The sequence below is a fragment of the Delphinapterus leucas genome, chromosome 1 (assembly GCF_059928025.1).
Source record: "Delphinapterus leucas isolate spDelLeu-1000000601 "Yukka" chromosome 1, BTC_Dleu_Yukka2, whole genome shotgun sequence".
In the NCBI taxonomy this organism is placed as follows: Eukaryota; Metazoa; Chordata; class Mammalia; order Artiodactyla; family Monodontidae; genus Delphinapterus; species Delphinapterus leucas.
Window position 1 is genome coordinate 59,730,912 of NC_143129.1, and position 24,840 is coordinate 59,755,751.

General features: G+C 37.8%; 1 pseudogene; it reads right to left on the bottom strand.

The window, feature by feature from the left end:
• LOC149750513 (ferritin heavy chain pseudogene) overlaps positions 1-21,449 on the bottom strand; it is a 51,572-nt pseudogene extending 30,123 nt beyond the window's left edge.
• Between the last annotated feature and the right edge of the window lie 3,391 nt (positions 21,450-24,840).

Below are 24,840 nucleotides of genomic sequence, written 5' to 3' on the forward strand. Positions count from 1 at the left end.
GTTTAAAAAGCACCAAATCTTTTTTTTAAACATCTTTATTGGAGTATAATTGCTCTACAATGGTGTGTTAGTTTCTGCTTTACAACAAAGTGAATCAGCTATACATATACATATATCCCTACATCTCTTCCCTCTTGTATCTCCCTCCCTATCCCAATCCTCTAAGTGGTAACAAAGCACCGAGCTGATCTGCCTGTGCTACACTGCTGCTTCCCACTAGCTATCAACTTTGCATTTGGTGGTGTATATATGTCCATGCCACTCTCTCAATTTGTTCCAGCTTACCCTTCCCCCTCCCCGTGTCCTCAAGTCCATTCTCTAGTAGGTCTGAGTATTCCCATCCTGCCTCTAGGTTCTTCATGACCATTTTTTTTTTTTTAGATTCCATATATATGTGTTAGCATATGGTATTTGTTTTTCTCTTTCTGACTTACTTCACTCTGTATGACAGACTCTAGGTCCATCCACCTCACTACAAATAACTCAATTTTGTTTCTTTTTATGGCTGAGTAATATTCCATTGTATCTATGTGCCACATCTTCTTTATCCATTCATCTCTCGATGGACACTTAGGTTGCTTCCATGTCCTGGCTATTGTAAATAGAGCTACAATGAACATTGGGGTACATGACTCTTTTTGAATTATGGTTTTCTCAGGGTATATGCCCAGTAGTGGGATTGCTGGGTCACATGGTAGCTCTATTTTTAGTTTCTTAAAGAACCTCCATACTGTTCTCCATAGTGGCTGTATCAATTTACATTCCCACCAAGAGTGCATGAGGATTTCCTCTTCTCCACACCCTCTCCAGCATTTATTGTTTGTAGATTTTTTGATGATGGCCACTCTGACTGGTGTGAGATGGTATCTCATTGTAGTTTTTTTTTGTTTGTTTGTTTTGTTTTTTTGCGGTACGCGGGCCTCTCACTGTTGTGGCCTCTCTCGTTGCGGAGCACGGGCTCTGGACGCGCAGGCTCAGCGGCCATGGCTCACGGGCCCAGCCGCTCCGCGGCATGTGGGATCTTCCCGGACCAGGGCACAAACCCGTGTCCCCTGCATTGACAGGTGGACTTTCAACCACTGCGCCACCAGGGAAGCCCTCATTGTAGTTTTGATTTGCATTTCTCTAATGATGCTGAGCATTCTTTCATGTGTTTGTTGGCAATCCGTATACCTTCTTTGGAGAAATGTCTGTTTAGGTCTTCCACCCATTTTTGGGTTGGGTTTTTGTTTCTTTTGATATTGAGCTGCATGGGCTGCTTGTGAACTTTGGAGATTAATCCTTTGTCAGTTGCTTCATTTGCAAATATTTTCTCCCATTCTGAGGGTTGTCTTTTCGTCTTGTTTATGGTTTCCTTTGCTGTGCAAAAGCTTTGAAGTTTCATTAGGTCCCATTTGTTTATTTTTGGTTTTATTTCCATTTCTCTAGGAGGTGGGTCCAAAAGGATATTGCTGTGATTTATGTCACTGAGTGTTCTGCCTATGTTTTCCTCTAAGAGTTTTATAGTGTCTGGCCTTAAATTTAGGTCTTTAATCCATTTTGAGTTTATTTTTGAAAAAGCACCAAATCTTGATAAAACAAGATTTGCCAGAAATTTTGGAGATGAAGCCAGAAAGGGGAAATAAATTGAAATAAAAGAGGAGGTAAAAAGAAGATAACTGAAATAAGAATGACAGAATGAAATGTGAAATACAATGCCAAATTAAGATCCACATCTAAGATGGCAAAGAAAAGAATAAGTATTTTTTTTTTTTATAAATCTATTTATTTATTTTTGGCTGCATTGGGTCTTTGTTGCTGTGCATGGGCTTTCTCTAGTTGTGGCGAGCAGGGGCTACTCTTCATTGCAGTGCCTGGGCTTCTCATTGCGGTGGCTTCTCTTGTTGCAGAGCACGGGCTCTAGGCATGTGGGCTTCAGTAGTTGTGGCACGTGGCTTAGTAGTTGTGGCTCGTGGGCTCTAGAGCGCAGGCTCAGTAGTTGTGGCGCACGGGCTTAGTTGCTCCGTGGCATGTGGGATCTTCCCAGACCAGGGCTTGAACCCGTGTCCCCTGCATTGGCAGGTGGATTCTTAACCACTGCGCCACCAGGGAAGCTGAGAATAAGTATTACAGGAACTTGAATCAGCAAATTTAATCCATCAATAACAAAAAGGATAACACTTCTCAACCAATTGGGGTTCATACTAGGAATCCAAGTTTATTCCAATATTCAAATAACAATCAATATAGTTATATTAACAGACTAAATAAGAAAAATCATATGATTATCTCATTAGATAGAGAAAAAGCATTGAACAAAACTCAATGTCTATTCATGATATAGACCCTCAGCAAATTAAGAATACAGGAAAACCTCCTTAACTTAATAAAGGCATCTACCAAAATGCCTACCACTCTGTCACCACTCCTATTCAACAACATGTGAATGGTTAAACATCATGTGAATGGTTAAAGACTGAATGTTTTCTCTGAAGATCAGGCAAAAGGTAAGATGTGTTCTCTCACCATTCCTATATAACATCATACTGGAAATCCTGGCCAGTGCAATAAGACAAGAAAAATAATACAGATAGAAAAAAAGAAATAAAACTTTCTCTTTTCACACATGACAAGATTATGTAGAAAATCCCAAAGAATCTACAAAATATCTCTTAGAGCTAAAAAGTAAATTTAGCAAGGTTGTAGAATTCAAAGTGAATATACAAAAGTCAATCATATTTCTATATATCAGCAACGAACAGTTGGAATTTCAAATTACTAAAAATACTAATGACCATATCACAAAAAATTAAATACTTAGGAATAAATCTAACAAAATATGAATAGTTTCTGTATGTTTAAAACTACAAATCATCAATAAAAGAAGATCTAAATCAATGGAGAGAGGGATCACACTGATGAACAGGAAGACTCAATATTATTAAGATATTAATTCTCCCCAATTTGGTCTATAGGTATAATGCAATCCTAGCAGATATCCCAGCAAGGTTCTTTTTTTTGAGATATTAACAAGCTTATTCTAAAATTTATGTAGAAAAGCAAAACAACTAGAATTTCCAAGACAATTCTGAAAAGAAGAGCAAATTTGGAGGACTCAAAGTTATAGCATATCATGGCAGTGTGGAATTGACAAAAAGAATATAGTTGCCATGATAACCCAATAGATGTTAGAGACATGAAGTTCAGTTCTCTCACCATCCCAGACATATGAGAGAAATGATCTGAAACTCTTTATATACCCCAGCGATCCCACCATCTGACTGCAGTCACATGAGTGAGCCCAGGAAAGACCAGCAGAACCATCCAGCAGAGGTCAGCCAAAATTACTCACCCAGAGAATTTTAAACTAATAAATGATTTTTTTTAATTTGGGAGGTGGTTTTTTTTTTTTTTTTTTTTTTACATAGCAATAAATAACTGATATACCACAGTAACTCCAAGGCCAACTGACAGTAATAGAACTATGATGAAGGGGAAGCCAGCCTGGAAAGAAATGATGACGATCTTAGCAAACTGTGTTTAAATATCTTACTTTTGCAAATTTTACAAAAATATGTGATCATGTGAACACACTGCCCAGGGTCTTGAAAGGGACATGTGTAAGTGGGAATCTCTGCATCTGAGGCTTCATTCAAGGTAAATGTACCTCTGGTAAGCATCATGTTTAATTTTGAAGCACTAATAACATCCTCTTTAGTGCCATAGAGAATAAAGGAATGCCTGCTACAACCTTACTATATAACTCTGTTCTAGATGTCTTGCCCATAAAGTAACAATGACAGTATATTTAACACTTATTATGTATCATGTAGTACACTAAGCATTTCACCTGAATTGTTTCAAGCATTTCACCTGGATTATTATTACAACAAGCTCACGCAGTAGGGACTTTAATAACACTCTTCAGATGTAGAAACTGAAGCTTACAGTGGTTGTTAATTACCCAAAGTTGCATAGTTAGTAAATGTAAGATCTGTGTTAAAATCCGTGTTCTTAATAACTATACTTTGTAATGCAGTTAAGATAAGTGATATAAAATCATTAATCTTTCCTGCATTATATTCCTCCATTAAAAGAAGAATATTTTATTTTTGGTTATTACACATTTTTTCTGTAACTTGAAGGGGATTTTTCTAATATATTTTCTAGATATAAAGGAAAACTATGTATATTAAATTTATTTTAGAGATAACCACTTTACTGGTCTCTCCAATAATTTTAAGCTGATGTTCTGGGACTTCCCTGGTGGTGTAGTGGTTTAGAATCCACCTGCTAATGCAGGGTACATGGGTTTGATCCCTGGTCTGGGAAGATTCCCACATGCTTTGGAGCAACTAAGCCCATGCACCACAACTACAGAGAGTGAGCTCTAGAGCCCACGAGCCACACTGCTGAGCCCACGTGCTGCAACTACTGAAGCCCGCTTGCCTAGAGCCTGTGCTCCACAACAAGATAAGCCACCACAATGAGAAGCCCATGCAGTGCAACAAAGAGCAACCCCCACTCGCCGCAACTAGAGAAAGCCCGCGTGCAGCAGTGAAGACCCAACACAGCCAAAATATTTAAAAAATGAAAAAAATAAATTAAGCTCATGTTCTAGGATTATACTGGTAGACAAACGTATCATCTAGAAATAGAGATGAGAGCATTCATTTTCTCCCACACAGACAATTCTAGAGAAACAACTGGAAAATGTGTTAGAAGTATTATAACTAAAAGATAATTTATTAAAATGAAATACACATATCTTCCATTGTTTTCTTAAGCAAATAAAAATATGTACTCTTATTTTCCCCCTTTCTTACTGAAAGGCCACATGCCATAAAAAAAAAAGTGAAATATACAATACAATTATTTTTTAAACTAGTTTTCTTCAAAAGCAGTAGTAAACAGTGAAAAAATATAATAGGAACATATGGTATTTAGAGTAGCATTAAAATATAATGTATCTAGGAATAATACATGAAATATACAAAGCCTATTAAGGAAAATTTCAAATATTAAGTCAGACATTAAAAATCCTTCAAATAAATGACTTTACATAATTTCCTATATGTGAAGTTTGACTATTACAAAGTTGTCAATTCTTCCCAAATAACTGTATGAGTTTAATTACAACCCAATAAAAACCTCAATGTTGTTTATTTATTAGTTTTCTTGTTTGAATATTTTAGAGGTGCTATATTCACAGGGTTCAACATATCAAAGATACCATATGATGGATCAAAGAACCTAAATACAAGAGCAAAAACAATAAAACTCCTAGAATAAATCATAGGGGAAAAAGCTTCATGACATTGAATTTGGCCATGATTTCTTGGATAGGATACCAAAAACACAGGCAACAAAAATAAAAATAGTGCTTCCCTGGTGGTGTAGTGGTTAAGAATCTGCCTGCCAATGCAGGGGACACGGATTCGAGCCCTGGTCCGGGAAGATCCCACATGCCGTGGAGCAACTAAGCCTGTGCACCACAACTACTGTGGTGCTCTAGAGCTCTAGAGCCTGTGAGCCACAACTACTGAGCCCGTGTGCCACAACTACTGAGCCAGCGTGCTTAGAGCCCATGCTCCGCAACAAGAGAAGCCACTGCAATGAGAAGCCCGCGCATGTCAACAAAGAGTAGCCCCCGCTTGCCGCAACTAGAGAAAGCCCGTGCACAGCAACGAAGACCCAATGCAGCCAAAAATAAATAAACAAATTTATTTTAAAATTAAATAAATAAAAATAAATTGGACCACATCAAAATTAAAAATTTCTGTGCAGCAAAAGATACAATCAATAGAGTAAAAAGGCAACCTACAAAATGGGAGAAAATATTTGCAAATCATATATCTAATAAAGGATTCAGATCCAGAATATATAAAGAACATTTACAACTCAACAACAACAAAAGAAACCCAAACAATCTGATTTTAAAATTGCCAAAGGACTTGAATAAACATTTTTCCAAAGAAGATATACAAATAGCTAACAAGCATACGAACAAGTATGTTCAACATTACTAATCATTAGGAAAATGCAAATCAAAACTACAGTGAGATGCCGCCTCACATCCACTAGGATGGCTACTATCAAAAAACAAAATAACAACAACAAAAAACAGAAACTATCAAGTGTTAGTGAGGATGTGGAGAAACAGGACCCTGTTCACAGTTAGTGGGAATGTAATGGTATAGCCACTATTATGTTTCCTCAAAAAATTAAAAGTAGAATTACCATATGATCCAGCAATTCCACTTCTGCATATATGCCCAAAAGCATTGAAAACAGGGTGTCAAAGAGATATTTGTACACCAATGTTCACAGCAGCAGTATTCACAATAGCCAAGAGGTGGAAGCAACCGAACTGTCCATTGACGTATGGATGGACAAATAAAATGTGGTATATAATACAATGGAATATTATTCCACTTTAAAAAAGAAAGAAATTCTGACATATACTATAATGTGGATGAACCTGGAGGATATTATGCTAAGAGAACTAAACCAGTCACAAAAAGGCAAATACTATATGATGCCATTTATATGAAGTATTAGAGTAGTTGAATTCATAGAAACAGGAATTAGAATGGTAGTTGCCAGGGGCTGGGAGAAAGGGGAGATGGAGAGCTTTTTAATAAGCATATAAATGTTGATTTTACAAGATGAAAAGAATTCCAGGAATTGGTTTCACAACAATGCAAATATACTTAACATTATTGAACTGTATACTTTAAAAAGATTAAGACGGGGAATTTTATGTTATCTGTATTTTACAACAATGAAAAAATTGTAAAACATACAAACACATGGTTCAACATAGCAAAGATACCAAATGATAGATTAAAAACTTAGACATAAAAGCTAAAACTATAAAACTCTTAGAAGAAACCATGGGGATAAATCTTCATGACCTTGAAATGGGCAATGGGCAATGGCTTCTTAGATATGACATAAGAAGTATAAGCAACAACAAAAAAAATAGATAAATGAACTTTGTCAGAATTTAAAACGTATGTGCATTAAAGGACACTATCAAGAGAGTGAAAAGACAATCCACAGAATGGGAGAAAATATTTGTAAATCGTATATCTGATAAAGGTCTAGTATTCAGAATATATAAAGAACTCTTACAACTCAACAACAAAAAGACAAACAATTCAATTTTTAAAATGGCAAAGGACTTGAATAGATATTTCTCCAATGAAGATGTATAAATGTCAAATAAGCACATGAAAAGATGTTCAAGACCTTAGCCGTTAAGGAAATGAAAATTAAAGGCACAATAAGATATCCTACATTGTCTATCAAAAAAGTTAAAATATTAAAGAGTGACAACACCAAATGATGGTAAGGATATGAAAAACCTGGGTCACTCATACATTGCTGGTGAGACTGTAAAATGGTAAAGCCACTCTGGAAAAGTTTGTCAATTTCTTATAAAACTAAATATGTGATTATCATACAACCCAGCAATTTCACTCTTAGGCATGTATCCTAAGGAAATGTAAAATTATATTCACACACATGCACACACACAAAGTGTACATGGATGTTTATAACACTTTTATGTGTAATAGCCCAAAGCTGGAAAAAATGCAAATGTTCTACAACAGCTAAATTTTTAGACAAATTGTGGTACATCTATACCAAGGCATATTACTGAGTAATAAACAGGAGCAAACTATTGATATATACACAGTGATTTAGATGGATCTCAAGGGAATTTTGCTGAGTGAAAGAAGCCAATCTCAAAAGGTTATGATTCTATTTACAAAGCATTTTGAAATGACTAAATTATAGAGATGAAGAACAGATTAGTAGTTGGCAGATTTTGAATGATCAGGTGAAGGAGAGAGGTGTTGGTGACTATAAAAGGATAACACAAGGGATTCACGGATGGAACTATTTTGTATCTTGACTACAGGTAGTAATCACACAAATCTACACATGTAATAAAACTGCATAACTAATTACACACACAAATCAGTGCATGCTGAATTGGTGAAAACTAAATATGATCGGGCTTCCCTGGTGGCACAGTAGTTAAGAATCTGCCTGCCAATGCAAGGGACATGGGTTCGAGCCCTGGCCCGGGAAGACCCCACATGCCGCGGAGCAGCTAAGCCCGTGCGCCACAACTACTGAGCCTGTACTCTAGAGCCTGCAAGCCACAACTACTGAGCCCGTGTGCCACAACTACTGAAGCCTGCGTGCCTAGAGCCCATGCTCTGCAACAAGAGAAGCCACCACAATGAGAAGCCCGCACACCACAACAAAGAGTAGCCCCCACTCATCGCAACTAGAGAAAGCCCGCGCCCAGCAACGAAGACCCAACACAGCCAAAAATGAAAACAAATAAATTTATTTTTAAAAATAGTATGATCAATAGATTATATTAATGTCAGTTTCCTTATTGTGATATCATACTGTATCTGTGTAATACATATGTAATACATGTGACCCCTGGACTAGCAGCATTACCAGGAACTTGTTAGAAACACAAACTTTTTGGTCTCAATTCTACAGCTACTGAATCAGAAACACTGGGGTGGAGCCCAGCAATCTGTTTTAACAAGCTCTTAGCTGATTCAGATGAATGTGAAAGATTAATAATCATTGCTTTAGTTTATAAGTTGCTAAACCCCTGGAAACCATATCCCAGATAGAAAGAATTGTTTATCACCTGGAGATTAAGGTTTTCAGGCTGGAAGCAGTAATTGCATGAGACTTTCGGGTTGTTGAACTTGGAGTAGCAATAACTATGTTCCATGAAAAAGGATAAAACGTGTGTAGAAAAATTGTATAGCCATAGGGATGGGCTCCATTTGTTGGCTTGGCCAATTTTTTCTCCCTTCCTACCTTCTAGTTGGGAGTGGCCACTTGACACTGCTCTAGCCAATGAGATGTAAGAGGAAATCTGTTGTGGGATTCCTAGGAAAGCTTGTTTTCTTAATCCAAATGTTGCCACTTTCCTTTTTTCAATCTAGTGAATCCACATGTAGGGGGGTCTATCCTAAGGAAATAATCAGATACGTATATAAAGATTTAGTTCATGTTGTTCATCATTGCGTATTTTACAGAAATAACCTTGATGTTTAATTATTGGAGAGTAAATAAAAAATATTAAATAATTTCTGGTGTTTTCTCAAGATGGAATTTTTGTGGCCATTAAGGATGATGACTACTAAGAATTTTGATGACATGGAAATACTTAAAATATTAGGTGAAAAAATCAAAATTAGAAACTATATACATATTTGATAAACAATTTTATACATATATATTCACATATATATAACCTTTAAAACTTAAAAATAAATGTATATTATTAATCAATCTTTTGAGGTAGGAGTGAGGATCATTCTTTAAGCATTGTTCAAATGACTGCAGTTTCAATTCTTCTTTCTTACGTAGAGCAAACTGATAATCACTTTTTTTAACTTTCATTATTGTTACATATATAGTGACATTAATAATGATTTTTAATGTGTATCCAGGATTGAGAATTATCAGTATACTCTGTGTATGGATGTGTGTGTGTGTGTGTGTGTGTGTGTGTGTGTGTTTGCTTTTAACATGTAAGAACACTAAAATGTTAAGAAAGCTATAACTGGGTATAATTTCCCCATTCCAATGCATTTTATATTTTTGTATACTTTTATAATTTTCTACCCCATAAGTATCATTATTTTTAATACTCCCAAAATAATTCTTTGGGTTTTTTTTGGGTTTTTTTTTTGCGGTACGTGGGCCTCTCACTGTTGTGGCCTCTCCCGTTGCGGAGCACAGGCTCCGGACGCACAGGCTCAGGGGCCATGGCTCATGGGCCCAGCAGCTCCGCGGCATGTGGGATCTTCCCGGACCGGGGCACGAACCCGTGTCCCCTGCATCGGCAGGCGGACTCTCAACCACTGCGCCACCAGGGAAGCCCCCCAAAATAATTTTTTAATATTAAAAGGGGAAGAGGAAATAATTCAAGCTCAAGTTAGACCAACAGAGCCATAGAAGCAGCTCAAGGAGTGAAATAAGTTACCTGAGAGGTATTAAATACCTGCCCTCAAATGGTAGCATCTCCTCACCAGGCTCCAGTTTATGGACTGACAGCTGCCTGCCTGTTTACTTGCTCTTCCATTGGTTCAGACAATGGAATTGAATTAATTTACTGAGCCGTTCCAAAAATTACAGATCAAAAGGTAGATAGATAACATAGATATAGATATATAGATACACACACGCAGAATAAGTTTCTTTTATGCATGCATAACTTTTTCCCTAATTTGAGATAAATCCTTTCACTAACCCATGTTTTTGCCTTTAGGAAGCCCCTATTTTAAGATTCAAAAAAGGTAGAAAATAAAAAATGCATTGGGAAAAAAAAATAGCTCTTCAAGGAGTGGTGTGATCAGTGATCTTTCCATGCACCACCTCTTGGCTGCAGTTCCACTTAGAAGGTGTAATATTGAAGGATAAACCAGACCCTTAATATTTTATCAGATATTTCTCAAGCAGTTTATGATTCTAGAATTCAAACTGATTTTTTATTATAGAATAAGGATTTAAAACCATTAAAATTTGTCAGGAGTTTCCACTGCAGAGCTGGTGATAATGACTGATCATTGAAGTAAGAGCCACTCCTCCCAAGGCAACACTCCTGCCATATCCAGTTCATTCAATGACCATAGGAGTGAGATTTTGTTTCCCTTACTACCTAAGAGTCTTACCATTTATTCCAATAGAGAGTCGAACTTAAAAGGAATGCAGTTCATGGTCTGCTTTTTGCCATTGGTAGAATATAGAATATATATTGAACTGAATATGTAAGTTCTAAAATGAGCCTTATTGATGAATTAAAACACTGAATTATTAGATGACTTGTGGGAAATCAGGGTAAGTCCAGCATTACTGAACACAGAGCACAAACCAGAATTTAAAGAGGAAGGAAGAGATGATGAGATACTTACTACTATGCATACCTAGAAGACACAGATTTATTGATGTATATAGATGTCCAGAGCCACAAAATTCAGATGGCTGTTTATTGAACTTTTCTGTTCTTTTTGAAAAGATGACCTCAAGTTCTTGAATTTACATGACCAAAAAATACCTAGCTTTTGAGGAAGGGTATATTCAATTTGTTAACAGACATATTTTTAGAAAATAATGACAATTTTGCAAACTTTCAAGGCAGATATTATCGAAGTCACCTGAAAGCCAAACAGTTGCTGTCATTTCCACAGCGTGAGTCATGGGAACCAACTAGACTGTTTGAAGGTTATTTTTTCAAGACCAGGGATCTTTCAGAAACTCAATCACCCTACCCTTGGCTGATGCTTCTGACAGGCCGTACATTTATTCTTTTTAAACATCTTTATTGGAGTATAATTGCTTTACAGTGTTGTGTTAGTTTCTGCTGTATAACAAAGTGAATCAGCTATACGTACACATATATCCCCATATCCCCTCCCTCTTGCATCTCCCTCCCACCCTCCCTAACCCACCCCTCCAGCTGGTCACAAAGCACTGAGCTGATCTCCCTGTGCAATGAACCTGCTTCCCACTAGCTATCTATCTCACATTTGGTAGTGTATATATGTCAATGCTACTCTCTCACTTCATCCCAGTTTACCCTTCCCCCTCCCCGTGTCCTCAAGTCCATTCTCTACGCCTGTGTCTTTATTCCTGCCCTGTCCCTAGGTTCATCAGAACCATTGTTTTTTTTGCTGTTATTTTGTTTTTTAGATTCCATATATATGTGTTAGCATAGGGCATTTGTTTTTCTCTTTCTGACTTACTTCACTCTGTATGACAGACTCTAGGTCCATCCACCTCACTAGGCCATAGACTTGCCAGGGCATTCATGAGACTAGTTAACTAGAAAATCTTTCAGTCAGCTAAATTCAGCGTGCCTTCTACCGTTATGCTTGTTCTGTCATGAAGCTGCTCTGGTCATCTATGCCTTCCTACTACACTGCTCTTAGCCTCCCCACTGATCCAATGCCTATTGCTACCCTTTCTCCCAAACCTTTCGACGGTGCCCTCTGAAATCTCCAGACCATGGAAGACAATCTTTTTCACATTATCAACAGTGAATGTTCCTCATGGACATTTCTTCTCTTGAATCCTTCTTAAATGGGTGCTCCTTATACCCCACTAACCCCTAAATCATGTGTAGAATTTGTGTTCTCCTTACTCCTCAATGTCATTTGAAGACCTTTTCCTTTGCCCTCATGTAATACATCTTTCTCTTGGTGTAATCAGGAATGTTGGTATGTGTTAATGATAAAAGGTAGTATATAAGGATAATGCAAACTTCAGAAGACTGTAGCCTTCTTTTGAATGCATTCACTATTTTTTATCATTCCATACTCCCAATTAGTTTGGAAATTATATATTGCTTTTGTACTTTTTAATAGTTACGCTAGAGATTACCACATCCCTCCTTAATTCACTATAGTCGATCATTTTAACCTCTTCCAAGACAAAGCAAAGGCCTGATCACACTTTAACTACATTTATCTTCATTTCCCATTTATAAGTTTATTTCTGCATGTATTTATTTCTCTAGCTAGCTAGCTAAATCCTAAACACAAGACAATTATTTTATGCAATGTTCATTTAATGAATATTTCATTGCTCTTCATTTCTTTCTAAACCTCTGAACTTCCGTCCACGGTTATTTTCCTTAAATCTGAAGAATACCCATTAGACTCTCCTTTTTGTATGATTATCTCAGTTTCTGTTTGTTCAAAATTTTCTATATTTTTTCCTCATATCCAAAGGATTCTTTCACTCTGTAGAGTCTTCTAGGTTGGGTGCCATTTTTTTCATCACCTTGAAGATATTGCATTGTTTTCTGGTCTCTATTTTTGCTTTTGAGAAGTTAGCTATAGCTCTGTTATGCCTTTAGGTAATATCTCTTTTCTCTAGCTGCCTTAAAAGGTTTTCTATTTGATTTGTTTGATGCAAATATTTGAAAAGATAATGGCTGAGATTTTCTAGAACCTATGAAATACATCAATACAGAGAAGTTCAATGAATCCCATGCTAGATAATAAAGAAATACACATCTAGATATTTCATGGAGAAGTTGCAAAATGTCACTCTTCATAGTTGTTAGTTTTATATTTTTAGATGATGCTTTTATTTATGTATGTGTATATTCTATTTATTTTTAGTTGTCTTCAGTGGGAGGGTTTGTCCAAATTCTCTAGTCTGGTATTACTGGCCTTTCTTGTCTGTATTTAAACTCATCTTGATTTTGAGCCTCCATCCTCTAGGTAGTGAGGGGAAGTAATTTAAACTTTCCAGCTAAAGGCATCTTAGTCTCTTTGGCTTTAAAACAGTAAATTCAGTCTCTTTTAGAAAAATTTGTCTTTGAGGGTAAATATTGAGTGCTTTAGGATTTCTCCTCACCCCCTCTACCCAAGATGTAATCAGGTGTATTTGGAAGATTATAAATCCTTAAAGAAATGAGGGAGGGGCCTTGGGTCCACATGTATGACTTTAGGTTAGACTCTGAAACTCTGAAGTCCCTGGGTAATGAATCAGTTGGTGTGTTTTCTAGACACAATCAGGGTCTGATGGTCCCACCTTAGCTCTTTCTGGGGCTGCAGATCCTCTGAGTCTCAGCCACATCCTCCATCTTGCCCTCAGATAAGACCATGAAACCAGGAGTGTCCACTGTAGAATCACCCTGTTCCTTGCCAAGGTGGCCCCATTGCAAGCGTACCTGTTCTCTACTTGTCTATCTTCTATGTTTTCTACATGAAGTACACTGGGATTTCTAAATCTTCTGTACCACACACAAGTCATGAAGCCCCTATCTTTTCCAATGCTGCTCTCTTGCTCCTGAATCGTTTTAGGTGTGGCCCTGTCTGAATGTGGGTCAAATTGGAAAGTTTTCCCTCATGTACTGCATATGCCTAGAAAAGCTAGTCACTAGCTCTGATGTCTTCTGATTTCCCTATGCCCATCTATATGTACCGCCATGTCTTCTGATTCCCAAGATTTGACCTGAAAGGGTATATGATGGTGCTAACTTCTCACTTCACTTAGCCTTTTTTTCTCTCCAGACCTCTTAGGTGGAAACGTTCCTCCTTTTCCTGACTATTGGATGTTTCTAGCCTTAATCCTATTTTTTTCCATCTTACACTTATGATAGACTTCCTATCCAGTGCTCCAAGTCTTGCTTTTGATAAAGAGAAGTGTTTGCTTGTTTGTTTAGAAATCTCTTTAGACACTTAACTCTCGTTGTCAGATTAGTGTTTTGCCAGAGACTCCAAAAAAATCAGCTATGAACCTTCAAGCTGATTGACTCTGTTTTAGATGGAATCGTCCCTGTTTCTGAATAGGAACAGTTTCTGGGCAACAAGGTTTACAATCAATGAGATTATACCTAAAAATACCTCAAATGTAGTAAGCTCAAAAATGTAATAATTAGCACTGAGATGTGCAAAACATGCAGGTTTCTTTTATTTTCCATAACAAATCCAGTGTTCCTCTTGTATACCTATCCTGGTGAGTGGTGTAGGAAGGCAGAGAGAAGATAAACTAGCCAGTTTAAAGTAGCTCATTCTCTTTTAATCATTTTTTTTTTTTTTTTTTTTTTTTGGCTGCGTGGCGCAGCTTGTGGGATCTCAGTTTCCTGAACAGGGATTGAATCCAGGCCACGACAGTGAAAGGCTGGAGTCCTAACCACTAGGCCACCAGGGAACTCCCTTAAAATTTTTTCTTTCAGCTTAAATACTTCATTTACCTTTTCCTGCTCCTCCTCCCAAAACATAAGCTCTGGATTTAGTGGAAAGCTTAAATGCCCTCAAGCAGTGGAGTAGGGAATAGGGAATGGTTCCAGATGTTTCCACGTCAAAATGGGACAGTCACTCCAAAGTGAAATCGGCAGAATGAATTCGCCAAATGGATAGAAAGCCAGAGATAGTGCTAATATCCTAAAGAATCCAGAGATTCCTATGTGCCCTGTGGAAAGTTGTAAAATGTAGATGATAGTGAAGTTGCCGAGGGATTGCTACAGAAGGGACAAGCAAGAAATGTGGCTGAGAACCTGCGGGCAGGTTCCAAGAGGAATCACATGAAAGTCTTAGCCAGATCTCAGAGGGCCAGAGGCACCAGTAAAGGCTGAAGAAAGGCCTACTCACGTGGAAGTTGGCCAAACTCCCTGCAGATAATCCCCACACTGAGAGAAGAGACCAGGAGTTTCACCAGCAGAGCTGAACAGCAGAGTCCCCTGAAGAGCCAGGACAAAGCCTTCCCCTTCCCCATCACCAAAGAGCACAGTTTTCCAGTCAACTATATGCAGATGTTACCTTTGGGAAGAAGAGAGGTAAGAAACTCAGAAAGACCAAGCTTTTATCCAAAAGCACCAGTTTTAAAGAAAAGAGACTCTTATCTTGAAGATAATAAGATATTTCTAAATACAAATATACATTTACTTTTCCATCATTCACTGGTATATGAATTTATGAAAATACTCAGATCACTTGTAGAAAATAAAGAAACTATAGTTTTCAAGGTTTATAAAACTTGAAGCACAGTATATAAATTTCAATACCATTCCACATTTTTCAAATTTATGAGTTATAAAAAATTTGCCTATAATTTCTTTCTTTTTTTTCCATAGCTATCATTTCTCCATCTTCATCCTGAGTTTTATGTGTTTGCATTTTCACCCTCATATCTTGATAGGTTAAACTAGTGAGTTTTCTATTTAATAAAGTTTGTTTTCAAGAAAATAGCTCTTAGGTTATATATTTATTCTATTGTTTCTAATTCATTAATTAGTACTTTTATTCTTACTTGTTCTTTCTGTTTTTGTTAGGTTTAGTTAATTATTTTCCCAACATCTGAGTTCAATATTAATTTGATTTATTTTAATTTCCTTGGTGCATGCAGGCAGAAAGAGAGATCTTGTGTCTTTTCCTCTGTATAAGAGCATTAATCCTATCATGAGGGTCCCACCCTCATAACCTAATATAATCCTTATTACTTCCCAAAGCCCTGACCTCCAAATACCATCACATTGAGAATTAGGGTCTCAATATATAAATTTGGGAGAAGCACAAATATTCAGTCCATAGCAATATTATATTGGAGGTTATAGCTACTGCAATAAGACCAGAAAAGAAACAAAAGGCATAAATTGGAAAGGAAGAAATAAAATGGTTTTTGTTTGCAAATGACATGATTGCCTACATAGAAAATCCAAAAAAACTGACATAAAAATTTCTGGAATTAAGAAGTAATCATAGCAAGCTTGCACGATACAGGTTAATATGTAAAAGTCAATTGCTTTCTTATACACCAGCAATGAACAATTGGAATTAAAAAAATTTTTAAACCACATATAACAGCCACTCCAAAATAAAATCCTTGGCTATATATCTAACAAAATATGTTCAAAATCTATATGTAGAAACAGCAAAATTCTGATGAAAAAATCAAAGAGGCTCTAACTAAACAGAGAGATATTCCATGTTTATACATTACAAGCCTCAATATTGTTAAGATGTCAGTTCTCCCCAACATGATCTATAGATTCAATGCAATCCCAATCAAAATCCCTGTAAGTTATTTTGTAGCTACTGACAAAATGATTCTAAAATATACAAAGAAAGACAAAATATCTAGAATAGCCAACATAATACTGAGGAACAAAGTTGGAGGACTCACATTACCTGGTTTCAAAACTTAGTATACAGCTACAATGGTCAAGAGTGTATGTTATTTCTTCAGCAAGTGGTTTTGGGAAAGCTGGACAGCTACATATAAATCAGTGAATTAGAACACTCCCTCACATCATATACAAAAATAAACTCAAAATGGTTGAAAGACCTAAAGAAGACATGACATCATAAAACCCCCAGAAGAGATCATAGGCAAAACATTCTCTGACGTAAATCGTAGCAATATTTTCTTAGATCAGTCTCCCAAGGCAAAAGAAATAAAAGCAAAAATATACAAATGAGACCTAATCAAACTTACAAGCTTTTGCATAGCAAAGGAAACCATAAACAAAATGCAAAGACAACCTACACACTGGGATAAAATATTTGCAAATGGTGCAACTGACAAGGGCTTAATTTCCAAAATATACAAACAGCTCATACAACTCTATAACAAAAAAATCAAACAACTGAATCAAAAAGTGGGCAGAAGACCTAAATAGACATTTCTCCATAGAAGACATACAGATGGCCAATAGGCACATGAAAAGATGCTCAACATCACTAATTATCAGAGAAACGCAAATCAAAACTACAATGAGGTACTATCTCACACCAGTCAGAACGGCCATCGTTAAAAAGTTCACAAGCAATAATGCTGAAGAGGGTGTGGAGAAAAGGAAACCCTCCCTCCTACACTGTTGGTAGGAATGTAAATTGGTGTAGCCACTATGGAAAACAGTATGGAGGTTCCTTAAAAAACTAAAAATAGAGTTACCATATGATCCAGCAATCCCACTCCTGGCCATATATCTGGAGAAAACTCTAGTTTGAAAAGATACATGCACCTCAATGTTCATAGCAGCATATTTACAACAGCCCAGATATGAAAGCAACATAAATGTCCATCTACAGATGAATGGATAAAGAAGATGTGATATATATATAATATACACACACACACACACACACACAAAATGGAATACTACTCAGCCATAAAAAAAGAATGAGTAATGCCATTTGCAGCAACATGGATGGACCTAGAGATTATCATACCAAGTGAACTAAATCAGAGAAAAATAAATACCATATGATATCACTTATATGTGGAATCTAAACTATGATACAAATGAACTTATTTACAAAACAGAAACACACTGACAGGCATAGAAAACAAAAAGAATACATATATATATATATATATATATATATATACATATATACAGGTATATACATATATCTGAATCACTTTGCTGTACACCAAAACTAACATGACACTATACTTCTACTATACTTCAATTTAAAAAAAAGCAAGTAACAAACAAGACAGAACTAAATCCAACCATACCAATAATATCTTTAAATGTTAGAAAAAATAGGTTAAAAAGAATGAAAATAATACACCATGTAAATGGTATGCAAAAGAAAGCTGAGTTTTATTAATATTAGACTTAATGGGCCTCAAGACAAGAAGAATTATCATAGATAGAGACATTTATAATGATAAATAGGTCAATCCATGAAGAAGACATAGCAAACCTAAAATGTAGGTGGCTAATAACTGAGCTTAAAAATAGATGAAGCAAAAGCTGACTGAACTAAAGAGACCAATAGACAAATTTACAAAGTAGAAATATCAATTTCCTCTTTAATAACTAGATAAAAATCTAGAAGGATGTGGAAGATCTAAAAATATTAACCACTTCAACCTAACTGACCTTTACAGAACAATATATCCAATAAACCACAGAATTCACATTCTTTCCACGTGCACATAGAGCATTAACCAAGACAGATCTTATGCTGGGACATAAAACAAGTCTCAATATTTAAAATCTTAAATTTTACAGAATATTTTCTCTAAGCACAATGAAATTAAATCAGAAATCAATAATAATTAGATATTTAGAAAAGCCTCAAAAAACTAAACAACAAGCTTCTAAATAACAAAAGAAATCAGAAGAAATTAATAAATATTTGAAACTAAATGGAAATAAAAATGCATCAAAATATTTTGGACAGAGCTAAAGGAAGGTTATCAATCTGTCTTCAAGTTTGCTAATTCTTTATATTCTGCCATTCAAATCTACTGTTGAATCCCTCTAGCGAATTTTAAAATTTTAGTTACTGTAATTTTAGTGGACATGGACTGCCATATCAGTAAACAAAGGATGTTGTGGCCATCAGACACTGCAGCTGCTCCCCCCACCCCCCCGCCCCGCTGTGCATGCTGAGGGGATTGAGGATGAAGAAAAACAGGATACTGGCCCTAGATAGTTAAGGTACATATCAAAGGAATGATTTCAATGAACCCAGACTTTTGCACCTTCCCATACACAGAAAAGCACAAGATTCATTCACTTGAGATGTCTGGTTTTCTTTAATTAGCAGTGATCTTTTGATGTTTGACTACTAGGTTTGTTTGTTTGTTTGAACTCCTATATATCCTGGCTCCTCCCTTACCTCTTCAGTGTAGCCCCCAGAGCTATCTGAGAGGTTACCTCCTGTAGCTGAGTCTTCAGCAAGTCCACCGAATAAAACATAATCCTCAGCTTTTAGGTTGTGCATTTTTTTTTCCATCAACACTTTCAACTTCAAATTCAAAGGAATCTGCATTTGGCTTTTCTTTATCATTTCTATCTCATTATTGATATTCTAGTTGATGCCACACTGTCATCATATCTTCCTTACATCTTTAATCATGCTTTCGTTTAGTTCCATGAGCATGTTTATAATGGCTACTTTGAAGTCTTTTTCTCTTAAATCTCTCATCTACTTACTCTCGCAGACAGTTTCAGTTGTATGTATAGGTCACAATTTCCTGTTTTTTGCACACCACAAACTTTTTTGTTGAAAAATAGACATTTTCCATAATATATTGCAGCAACTGCAATACTGCAATACTGGTCCTCCCAGCCCCTTTCCAGGGCTATTTTTGTTATTATTATTTTTTTCTTTTCTTTTTTCTTAAGAGAGGGGTGGGTACCAAATTACTCTATTTGAAGGAATGGTACTAACGAAAAAACATAGGTAGATGTTTTGGTACAACTTATAGAAAAGGTAAAGGAAACTCAAACATGCATGCACTGCCTTGGTGACCAGGGAAGTCACCCATGGCTACAGGAAGCCAGCCTAAAGCTTAGCTCTCGTTGTTGTCACTGTTTCCCAGGGTGTGCTTGTCAAAGAGATAACTCTGCCATGCCAGATTCGGGAAGGCCCCCATCTTTCGCAAGTTGGTTACATGGTTACTCAATTCTTTAATGGATTTCACCTACTCACTCAGGTAATGAGTCTCAGTAAAGTCACACAAATGGGGGTCATTTTTGTCAGTGGCCATTTTGTGCAGTTCCAGTAGTGACTGATTTACATTTTTTTTCCAAGTGTAGCGCACATTCCATTGCATTCAGCCCATTCTCCCAGTCTTCACAGTCTGGTTTCTTGATATCCTGAAGGAAGATTCCGCCACCTCTCTGGTTCTGCAGCTTCATCAGTTTCTCAGCATGTTCCCTCTCCTCAGGAGACTGGTGAAGAAAGTATTTGGCAGAGTTCTTCAAAGCCACATCATCGCTGTCAAGGTAGTCTGACATGGACAGGTGGCGTAGAGCTCCAGGTTGATCTGGCGGGTGATGGCGGCCTCCGAGTCCAAATGGCAGCTCTGGCGCACCTGCGAGGGGGCCGCGGTCCTCTCTGCAGGCAGCTGAGGAGATGAGGCTCCGGTGCTGGAGCGGAAGTGAAGGACCTTGAGGCAGTGAGAAGGCGGGCTCCCTCCAAGCACTGTTGAAGCCGGAAATCGAGGCGACTCTCCAGCGAAGACTGTGAATTGTTTTTTGTTTATGTACATAAAAGTCTTCTTTACTCACTGAATACTTGTGTACTTTCAGTACTATTTCACTTTTAGTCGCCGTATTTGGGAGTTTTCCCCACAGCAAGCAAATGTGCAACGCCAGCTGGGTGTCCTACAATTTAATTCAGTTTTTTATCTACCCGGAGTCAACATCAGATCCCACAGGTTAAGGACACAGTCTCACAAGACTGCCCCCCTCCTTCCCCACCTCACTTTAGATACTACTTACCAAGTCCAGCATATTAGCTGTACTTCTGAAGGACTGACTGACTATAAATCAGAGGGTTCCACAACCTTCTCAGGTTTGATTAATTTGCTAGAGCACCTCAAGAACTCAGGAAACCAGATTACTTACTAGATTACCAATTTATTACAAAGGATGTTAAAGGATACAAATGAACAGCCAGATGGAGAAACATGTAGGGCAAGGTCCCAAAGGGTTCCAAGTTCAGGAGCTGCTGTCCCCATGGAGTTTGTGGTATGCCACCCTCCTAACACATGGATGTGTTCTTGTTCACCAACCTGCTTTTCAACCCTCTAATTACCCTAGGTGGTTCCCCTGGCAACCCGCCCCCATCCTTATCCGGAGGCTTTCCAAAAATTTCCTCACGCACATAAACTCAGGTGTGTTTGAAAGGGTTTGTTATGAATAACAAAATGCACCCACTTTACCTTTATCACTCTAAAACCATTGCAGGAATCAAAGGCAAAAACCAAATAAAACAAAAGATGCCCCTACCTCTCTAATCACTTCGGAAAATACAGGTTTTTAGAGCTGAGAGGCAGGAATCACAGACAAGCACCAAAATATGTATTTCTTATTATATCTCAATATCACGGGCCACCCCCTAGTTTTTGAACACAGATCCCTTACAGCAAAATGATCATACCTATCAAAGCACTTACATTTGGTGTAACATTTATATTATAGAACAGTTCTAGCAATAGTACTTACTGTTAAATAACAAAAATTCAAATGAGGAAATTTGAAGATCCAGTTGGCTTCATTAAATGACTCATGAAATGGGCACCATCCAACCTAGCAAACAGAAGGAGCTTCATCTAGCTGCAGAAAAGGAAAGGTTTTCAGTTTTTTTAAGGCAGAGAGGGAGCAGGAAAAAGGAAATTATTAGCAAAGAATGCATTGTTTTAGGTAAGGCCACTCTCCTAATAGGAACGGAAGGGCCTGTTGGCCGAATACCTCAGCGCTAACCAGGTAATTCCAGGTTGACTCATTAAAGGTTACACTTCTGCGGGAGGTTGTAACTGCAATTAGGTTAGGTATTAAGTCTTGGTTTGCTGATATGGGGCTTTAACACAAGTGACTCCATTTCAGACCTGTTGTTTATTTTTAACAGAACCAATACAAATATGCCTAACATTTGAAGAAGCCAGTGTGAGGTAGGGACAGATTTAAGGAAACAACTAATTCAACTAATTTAAAGAAACAACTAATTCAACTAATTCATCCTATAAAGCCATTATAAACATCTTCATATTTCATATTCTTGCACTAGTTTGATTACTTTTTTCCCTTGATCTATTGCTATTTATACCTTATGATAAACTTGTGCAGAACTATTTACCACAGAAATCAGCTTATGGTTAGCTAGATCTAGTTCCTCCTTAGGTATTACATCCCGAGGAGGCTTTAACTTAATCTCACAATACATTTGACCATGAGTATCAGTATTATAGGATACATTGACATGAGGCAGTCACATCTTTCCAACAATACCACACTGCCATATGGTCAGTGCAATTCAGCTTCCTTAAAGAACAAATCGGTAAGGATTACAGAGATGTATGCTTTGTGTACCCAACAAGATCTACCCTTGCCCACATAGCAGAAATTATTATGAAAAGACAGGTATCATTACAGCTGGCCATGGCTTAGTTTTATCTGGGTTAATTCAAGTTAATTGGAGGGAAAAGTCAATTACCCTCCCCATCTCGTAGGCTTGTACTGAGACTGGTTTTCATTGTGTATAAATATAGCAGAGCCCATCTTCCTCCCAAGGGGAGGATATGAGCAGTATTTAGAATAGTTCCTATCCCTGCTAACTATACTGCAGGATATGTTTTATTTCAACTTATTCTGGGGGCAAGCACAGTCATTATACATTGGTGTAAATTACAAGTGCCGTGCCCACAGACCACTTCCATAAGCTTGCAGGCCTTAAGATTTCCACAGGTGTACCCCCTTGAGGCCCAGGGACTAGGATAGGGGACCATTGTTTCCTGGCCACTTCAGCCTCTATCCATATTAAAATAGTCAAGAGGACCTGTCAGGTCAGAGTGCAGGCCCTTTCCCAACCCTGGGTTCTAGCATTACCAAGCATTACTTGTGGAGTCGGCCTGATGCAGTTTGCTGGTGCTTCTTTATCTCTCCAAGCTGCTTCTTATCCTTTACCTTCTGCCTGGAAGAGAACTCCCTCTAATATGCCTACTCTAGTGACTAAATCTTCTTTCTCTGAATGCTGCTCCTCATTAAAAGCAAACTCTGCTTGTCCCAGAATACCTAGACTGGCATCTATCTCCCCTTTTCTGACTTGTGGGCCATTGTTGTTTAATCTACCATGCATGTTGTTGCTATTGCCTATTAACAGCCTGGGTGCAGTTAGGATACATATTTTGTACCCAAAAATATTGGGCACCCCATAATAGTGTTGGTTGGTCAAAGCCAGCTGTAATTTAGTTTGAGTATGTCATAAGTCCTCCCACAGCCTTCCTGTCTGAGTGGGACTGTTCCCCAGGGGACTCAGATCCACCACATGATGCCCACTGCTTTAATCCCAGTAGGAACCCATTGTTTTTCCCCATTCTCCTTATAGCTTTCCATCCACAAAAACCAGGACGATTGTGTTTGTGCATAGCACACCACACTGTGGCATGCTGGGCAGGCTGCCATTGTATCTATTACAACCAGGGACCTTTCTAAGCATTTGCTCATCAAGGTTTACAGCTACACGGTAATCAGTCTGCTGGGAGCCATCCACCACAGGGTCTGAAATTCCAGTAGGAAGCAGTTCTCAGAAATCCCTTCCCAAATGATATCTTTTATAGTATTGATAGATGGAGCCTGAAAAATAGTCAAAGATACTGGAACATTATTAGGGCTTGATTTAGTCAGTAACATTGATCCTGCTCGTCAAATATATCCTATGACCAGAACGTCTCCCAGACTCAGGTTTGCAGGCTGCCATCTGACTTTGTCAGTATCAAAAGCAGGGGTGGTTTTGGCAAACATAGCTTTGCCCGTCTGGGCATCTGGTATAATTCTGCTAAGAAATAATATTATTCTCGTTCTCTGAGCCTCTCTTGAGGTTGGATTTCTCTCATTGCATAACCCACTTATACACTCCTTTACTCTCAGCTATTATTTCTCCTTCTCTCATTTGTCATTTATTTTCATCCAAACTTTTCCACATTTGGAAGGGACATTAAGTTCAGCCACTGTGCTGGCCCAGATTGCTAGCAGCAACACTAGTCTAGCAAGTGCCTCCCCACTCAATTTGTTTCCTGATTGGCTGGATTATTTTAGTGAAGTCTAGTCTCCCTGCCAACTCATGTGCATACACACACACATAAACACACATATACACAGTGTTAAACTTCTCATATTGCTCCTTAAGGCGTGACAGTTTTGGATATGCCCACAGTCACTCTGGGATGAACTTGTTCTCTTCCTCTCTTTCCTTGACCACACCCAGATGTCCGACTCCACTAATTGCCCGTTAGTTGCTTTATTTATTTATTTATTTTCATCAATGTCCTGGGGGCATAAATTGCTCGATAAACTAATCCCATCAAACTGTAACTCCTTTAAAGAAATAGTTTCTGAAGGCAGTGTTCTATATATTTTTCTGACTCCAAAAGGAGTCCTCCCAGCTATCCTGTTCCTCAGTCCTCCTAAACCAGCCAGCCTACAGTCTGGTCTGTATCCTTATTAAATGCACGGGTCTCTATCCAACTTCCTCTCATCACAGCCTCTACTGTTCAGGCCCCGTAGACTTGAACTCTCCAAACTCTGCTACAAATGAAGTCATTTCCTTTGGGAAAAGATCAGGAGCTATCTGTTTTATGGCCCACTTCTCTCCCCAGGAAAAATTTCTGAGCCCAAGCTCTGAAGCTGGGGTTGGGAACAATGGCAAGTTTCTCTCTGAGCGACACCCCTGCTGTAAAAACTGAGCACTCAGTGACGTTGGGGGGGGGGGGGGAAGCAGCAGCCTGAGACCCTCTCAGCTTGCCTCTCTTGGCATGGAACAATTGCTCCTAAGCTGGGGCCAAGACAATTGGGCCCCAGTCTTCTCAGCAAGCTGTGACAAAGGCCCT